The 7,783-nt window shown below is 52.7% G+C and overlaps 1 pseudogene; it reads left to right on the top strand.

The window, feature by feature from the left end:
- Positions 1–4,851: 4,851 nt before the first annotated feature.
- LOC147973079 (uncharacterized) lies at positions 4,852–6,807 on the top strand (annotated as a pseudogene).
- The last annotated feature ends 976 nt before the right edge of the window (positions 6,808–7,783 follow it).

Below are 7,783 nucleotides of genomic sequence, written 5' to 3'. Positions count from 1 at the left end.
ATCTACGATATACTGGAGCCCTGTCAAATCTGGATGGGAATCTGGATGAGTTTAGGGCGTGGTCTCCAGAGCCCAGCTCAGAGGTCCTTTGGAAGATCCAACCGTTCATCTACTGCGGAATTCCCATATCTACCACCCCTCCAAATTTCAGCTTGATCCGACGGTTCAAACTCCGGTAACCTTTCGATGAGTGGACCAATTTTCGGATCCGTTGTCTTCGCGAATACGGATCTGACCCAAATTCATGTTTCTTTATGAACGTGATATTGGAAAACCTTTTTAGAGGAATTCTCTTCTAGGGTATTGTGCGTTGTTTTTAAACACGTGCCCGTAAATTTTTAAGCCTCCCCTGAGGTCATCTTCATCATTATGCTGGTGTCAAACCAGTCCGGCAATATTGCTCCAAGGCTGCCGACCTGCGCTAGACACGTCGTCACTTTATTGAGCTGAGCTCAACTTCTTCGGATCATTATCTCGGCAAGCCGAACAAGAGTCCGGCATCGTGAAGGATAAATCATCACCAACATCGCCGCCCCACGGATTACACGGAGCGGGCATACCGGCATCATCGCATGGTCACTTCATCAAGCCGGCATCGACCACGTCACGACCTGCATCGGCAGGGCCGCACTATTGCTTCTTCAAGCTGGTGTCCATCACACCGACCTACTTCAACTCATCGGCTGACATCAAGGCTTCGACATCTCGGCTGGACCAGGGGCTTCGCCATCTCTTCATCAACCTACTCCAGAGACTTCGGCGTCGCTAGCCGACCAGCTCCGTCACGTTAGCTGGACCGAGGGCTTTGCCTCGGCGAGCCAACCTTTGCCAGCATTGCCATACCGTCGCTTTATCGCCCATCAGGAAATGGGTGTGCGGATTGAGTCCCAATTTTCGGAATCACCTTTCTTCGGATTGCTACAACAAATAAACCAGGTGTTATTAATCCTAGTTTTTTTTGCTTGTTCGGGTTCATTTTTCCCAAAAAATTATTATTCTGGTTTGTTCATCATATGTACACGGTTCTATCAAATGATGGCCGCATTAACGATGGTTGCATGGTGGTTCGGTCAGTTTCCGTACATGGTCCGGCGAACGCCGCATCCGGAACTCGGACCGACCTGTGAATTCAGGCTTTGCCACGCCTTTACCGCATCACGCCGACGCCCTGCATCGACATTGACTTCGGCGCCAAGCCATATTTGTTTTATTACTCACTTTGCATAAATTACTTATTATGCAACGATTTTTTAAATTTTTATTATTACTATTATCTCCAGTTTGCACTATTTTTTGTGCACAGGAAAATGATCCGGGTTGGACAGTATCGTCAACTCGGCGTACTGACATATCACGTCACCTCGGCTGGACGGGGGGCTTCGTCAACACTTCATTACACCATGCCAGGGACTTCGGCATCACTCTGCTGGCCCGCATTGACCGTGCTATGTCACCACTTTGGAGTGCCGAGGTCTTTGCTCCGCCACCTTGGGACCGGCTTGGGGGATGGAACCTTGTCACGCATCAAGCTCGGGCCGTGTCATCAATACCGAACACATTAACCAGCTAAGTTGCCTTCATGCTCAAAGTTTTAAATTTTTAACTTGTGTTTGGTTCGACCAAGCATTATACCTTTTTGAAAAAAAGTTGCTTGTAGAGAATCTCCTTGTCAAAACTTTGTTTGTGACACACAAATTCGAATACCCCGTTTATTTGGGGGCTCCCTTGATGGAGATTTTATTCTTGCATATGATTATACTTGTACGGGTTCGTTCCTTGTTCGTGTATTACGCCACAATATGCACCATATTGACCTAAGCGATTTGCAAGCTGGGTTGCATGACTCCTGTGCTTACCCCTACGTTCCCGATTGTTCGGCTAGGGAGTAAAGGGAGCACCTCTGCGATTGTCACGACCGGGTCATCCGAGCTCTGACCTCAGACTGGGTGAAGCCGAAAGCTAGCGCTCTTATTGTTTTCAATCATGGTCGGCACACAACGGAACTCATGAGTACAAAAAATCTATTGCACAAGTCTCATAGTAATAATGAGCACCGAAGAAAGGTATCAGTGGGGGTGCTATTTTCTTCGAAGATGCTTCTTACACTTCGTTAGTAATATAGCATAAGTTCCCTGAGCGCGCTTTGTCTGTTACAGCCTTATGGCCTGATTACCTGGTCATCGGAAACACCGTCGATACTCTCGACAGGCGGAGTACATGACACTTTTTGGCCCTTGGCCGAAGAGGGAGAAGCCGACGGTCGGTTAAGACGCGTTTAAAGTTCGGGTGAACACAAATATGATATAAGTACTTCGGTAAATACAATCATTATACATAAAATTCTTACCCAAGTCACTTGGGGGCTCTTAAAATTTATATATTAGCTGTAAATGTGTTTTCTTCTTGGTCGTTGTCAAAACACGACAGAAGCACAATTTTTTCTTTCTCTTCCAATTTTTGGATTGGCACCGAACACTTGATCTTGTTCGGACGTCATGTTTTTACTGAAGTTTTTTGGTTTTCCAAGCTTTTTGGCACTTTTAAACTATTTGTGTGTTTCCAGCACAAGTCTCACAGTGCAATGCCGGACACCTCTATAGATTCGGCAAAAACATTCTCGGATCTCACTATATATGCATTGGTTTCGAATTGTGTCTTTGGTCAATAGTTGGGTTGCTCGGCTCCTGCGTTTGCCTCCTACGTTCCGCTTTGTTCGGCTAGGTGTGCAAAGGGAGAACCACTACGATTGTGCTTGCAGCTCACATGGTTAAGCACCTTAGTGGAGAAAGCCGAAAACTGACTATCACAATAAGCGTAAACTGGTCAACGATCCGATGACGGTGTTAAATGACGAGCCATTCATAACAATGGCTGAAGTGTTTACGGCTTGACCTCGACTGTCACCGAACACTACCGGGGGCTATTAACTGGCCTCCCAAACTAAATCCTCGATATTTTGCTCTTACATTAGAGCTGAGGTTTCATGATCATGCTTAGCATGACAACCCAAAGAAAGGAACCGATAGTGGGACTATTTTCTTTGGAAGACATTTCTTATGTTAAACAGTAATATAACATATCTCTCTGCGTGCCTTTGTTTATAAAACCGTATGGCCAGATTGCCTTGTTTGTCGTAAATCTTTGACCTCATAAAGGCTTTATAAAGTAGGACAAACACTCCTCGGCTACTAGCCGAGGAGGTGGAAGCCGATGGTCGGTCAACAAAGTTTTGTACAATGCGGATCCGAGCATTAATGACGTAAAGTACTTGGATACATAGAGTCATTACACATAATTTGTGATTTTACTATGGATATCGATCCTTAATTCGGCCACCCGTGCCCGCATTAAGGCTCGGGGGCTACTGGGCTTCGGGCTTATTATTTACAAATATTAAAGGGGCACATCGATGCCCTGATCTGGTGTTGCCACCCGACCAGTGTCTTAGGGGCTAATGCATTGCCTGTCTAATGCAGAAAATTTTAAGTGCAATACAGTTTCTGAGGAGATTATGATCCTCAGGTTGGTCGGCCGCACCCAACCTGAGTCTCGAGGACTAATCACGCCACTTTTTGTATCCCGAAGTATTCTACCGAGCTAGGACTTGATCCTCAGGCTGATTTTGCAAATCAACCTGAGTCTCAGCGGCTACTGGAATTAGTGGTCTTACATCATCCTTCAAGTGCATCTCGGGTTTTAAACCGATACACACGTTGAGGGTTACTGGCTATATATCTCGGCAGAGAATAAATTGCACCAATCAAAAATATTGACAAAAAATTGGCCCACAGTCGGGGTGGTGCACCACCTCGGAAGCAGTCCGGCATAAAGCTCGGGCGCTAGTGGCTGGCTCCAAAGAGGGCATTTCCAGCATTAAGCTCGGGATAAACTCCTTCAACTTTTTTGGACCAAGATGATCTATGACATCTTGGATATAGTCCGGCATTGGAGCTTGGACACAGTCCGATGTTGGAGCTCGGATACATTTTGGCGTTGGAGCTCGGAAGCAGTCCGTCATTGGTGCTCGGCTGCAAAAGATACCTCAAATGCAGTCCGGCGTTAGAGCTCGGAAGCAAGAGGACACTACCTCCCGGGAACAAATTCAAACCCGAGGTGTGGCATAAAAATAACAAGGCATTGATAAAGGCCGGAAACTTAAAGGGACTCCTCGGATACCCGACGTGTAAACTCGTCGAATGCATTTCGGCGATCCTCAAGATTGAAGATGAGAAGATTTGTTGAACCAGTTTTCAAGACCGACAACCGAAGATGAAGAACAGTTCGGAAGAATCGAGGAGCGTCCCTAATTTGAAGACCGGTTCAGGGGGCTACTGACGGTGTCCTGGACTAGGGGGTACTCACCACACCGTCTCCCAATCTGTTAGATTGGGCCGAGGACCCCCATGGCCGTGTACTCATGGGCCAGTTTGGACAGCTGCCGCATACATGGAAGATTCCACAAGACTTGGTGATCAAGACAAGGACTCCTCCCCACCGGCGTATTCGGCTAGGACTCTTGTTATCCTAGGCCTCTGGTGCATTATATAAACCGAGGCCAGGCTAGTCGATAGATCATATACAAACAATCATACCATAGGCTAGCTTCTAGGGTTTAGCCTCTTTGATCTCGTGGTAGATAAACTCTTGTAATACTCATATCATCAATATCAATCAAGCAGGACATAGGGTATTACCTCCATCAAGAGGGCCCGAACCTGGGTAAACATCATGTCCCATGCCTCCTGTTACCATCGATCCTAGACGCACAGTTCGGGACCCCCTACCCGAGACCGCCGGTTTTGACACCGACAGCAGGGTAGAGGTGGTTCTGCCCGAAACCGGCTCGGCCCGATGCCCCCTCCGGCGTCCCTCCTCGCTCAGCTCTGCTTCCCTCCGCCTGCAGCTTCAAGCATGCCTGTTCCGACCCCGACCATTCTGCACCATGTCGACCCTGCGCGCCGCCCGCGCGAGAGCCGCTCGGTCACCGTCGCCTCCCCGGCGGTGGAACAAGTCGTCTTCTTCCTGCGCAACCATGCCGTCACCCTGCGCGCCGCCGACGGGGTGAACGCCACGTCCCCCATGGCAGTGGGAAGGGCAATCGAGCCGCAGCTCACCGTCCCCGAGCACTTGCTGCGAGTCACAGCCCATCACCCAGAGCACTACCTCATCATCTTCAGCCAGCCGGCGCACCAAGTCAACGCCGTCTGGAGGGGCTCCGTTCGTGTCGACGGCGCCGCCTTCAACATCGCGCCGTGGCACGAGCACGACCACGCCATCTTCGACACGCTGCACCTGCACGTCCGCGTCATCATCGAGAAAGTTCCCATGCAGTACTGGTCGGTTGAGGGGGCGGAGGAGATCCTGGGCAAGCATGTGCGCGTCGACCGCCTCGACAGCCGGACCCACGAGCGCGGCCACACCAAAACCTTTGCGTGCTGGGTCTGGACCAGCGATTTCGCCAACATCCCCACCAAGCATACGCTGGGGGTGCTGCCGCGCGGTACCGATCGGGTGGAGGAGATGGAGGGATTCTCTCCCCCCGACAGGCGTGTGGCTCCCCCGCCGGCCATCGCCGACTACACCATGCTCATCCATGTCGATCGTGTAGAAGATTGGACGCCGCCCTCGCCGTGCTCTTCCCACTCTGGGTAGAGCGGGCTGCCGTCCTCTGACTCCGACAACGACGACCGCCCCTTCCCCGAGGTCCTCTCTGGTACGTGGACGATGGAGGTCGAGGATGGCCAGCGCGGCGATCGCCTGCAGCGCCTGGGTCGGGCGCTAGTTGCTGACCTGGACTGCCGTGGCATGCCCTGTGGTGGCCCCGGGCGCGACCGTGACGAAGACGACGGCGCTGGGCGCGGCAGCCGTCGCTCCTGGAAGGATGCCCTGCTACGACGCGGACGTACGCCTGCCCCTCAGCCACCGGCCCCCGCTCCGCGTCAGCGCAGCCGCTCACCCCCTGCACGGCGCCACTCCAGGGGCGCGCGCACCCGTCGCCGCGATGAGAAGAAATCTGCGGCTGGTGCGACACGCCCACCCAAGCGCTGCCGATCGACCCCCCTGCCATAGCCCCCGGCTGGTGGGGAAGACGCGCCGTCAGCAACAAGGGCAAGGACCCAGTTGACGAGTTCTTCAAGGCGACCAAGCGACCATCTGTCGCCTCCCTAATCGTCGACAACATGGCAGCTGATGCGCAAGCTACCGCTGACGCCATGGTGGCCACTCCCCTCGACTTCGACAACACCCAACAACGTGACGCCGTAGCGCTGGACCTGCAGCTCGACGCGTTCAACCCTATGCTGGCTGCGACCCCCTCCGCCAATGGCCAGTTCAACCACTCCACCCCCACGTCCGCCTGTACCCTGGAAGTGTAGCTGGGCACGATGACCAGCCGCGTCTTCCAGCTAGAAATCGCCGAAGAAGGAGAACAAGCTCAGTCGCGATGCCTCTTCCGCAGCAACACCCCTCCTCTGGTGGCTGCCTCGCCTGCCCGTCGGCCGTTTGCCCCCCCAAAGAGCCGCGTCCCCAGCACCATCTTGCCACATCACCCGTCAGGCTGCCAACCCCTCCACCGTGCCGGTGGCCCAGCGTGCGTCCCTCCGCATCATCAAGGAGCTGGGGCTGCTGGGGCCAAAGGAGAAGATGATGACCGAGGTAGCCGAGGCCCTCCTGCGGCGGTTTGATGAGCCACTCACCGAGGTTGACATTGCGGTCATTGCCAAGCTGACGTGTCTGGATGCCGACGCCCTGAAGATCGCAGCTGGCATGGCCGGACCTGATGGAGCTGCCGAGGAGGCCGCAGTTTAGTTATGTTAGTTCCAATCATGTTCTCACTCCGGCGGCGGCCGACGATGTGTTGTCTTGAGTTAGGTTTGCTTCCAATCTGTAGTGCTAGTCCAATGTGGTTAGTTCGACGCCGGTGTGTTCTGGGGCCTATTGGTGGTCGCCGGCGTGCCCTTGTTAGAGAGGTGGTGTATTGTTTGGGCCTGAGGCCAATTAGTGATTTTCAGTTATCGGAGCAATATGAGTTTCCCCATGAATGACAAACTCCCTCCGATCATGTGCTGGAACGTGCGCGGGCTGAACCACCCCGCAAAGCGCGCCTCTGTCTGCGAGATCGTAGCAGCGAATCGAATAGCGATCCTATGTCTACAAGAAACAAAGATCGATGCCTGGTCTCCTAGTCTAGTCCGAGAAATTGGCGGACCCTCGCTGACTGGCTGCATCGCCCTCCCGGCGATTGGCACCAGCGGTGGAGCGGCAATTCTCTGGAACGAGGGCCTCGCCACTGTCACCTCCCATGCCATTGGCGCCTTCACCATCACAACAAAAGTATCCCTGCCGGGCCAGCCACATAGCTTCTAGCTCTCCTCCGTCTACGGACCCACAGATGATGCAAGAAAAGATAGTTTCATCCTCGAGCTCACCCGCACATCCCCGCCCATAAACGAGCCCTGGTTGATCAATGGCGACTTTAACCTCATCTGCGAGGCGCGTGACAAGAACAACCTCAACCTTAACCGTAGGCTTATGGGTAGGTTCAGGTCGGCCATTGATGCTGCTGGCCTGAAGGAGATAAAGTGCAAAAATCGCCGCTACACTTGGAGCAACGAGCGTCAAGACCCCACCCTTGTCAGCATTGACAAGTTCTTCTGCAACCAAGCCTGGGAATCCCTTTTCCATAGTTTTGTAGTGATGGCGGCTTCTACGGCTACTTCAGACCACTGCCCTTTGATCATAGCTGACAAGTGCCCCGCCATGCCGTGCGAGTTTTAGATTTGAG

This window comes from Triticum urartu, chromosome 5A (genome assembly GCF_056163025.1).
Source record: "Triticum urartu cultivar PI428250 chromosome 5A, HENAU_Tu73, whole genome shotgun sequence".
Taxonomy (NCBI): Eukaryota; Viridiplantae; Streptophyta; class Magnoliopsida; order Poales; family Poaceae; genus Triticum; species Triticum urartu.
Note: the sequence above shows the minus strand (reverse complement) of the source record. Positions and strands in the feature narration are given on the sequence as shown.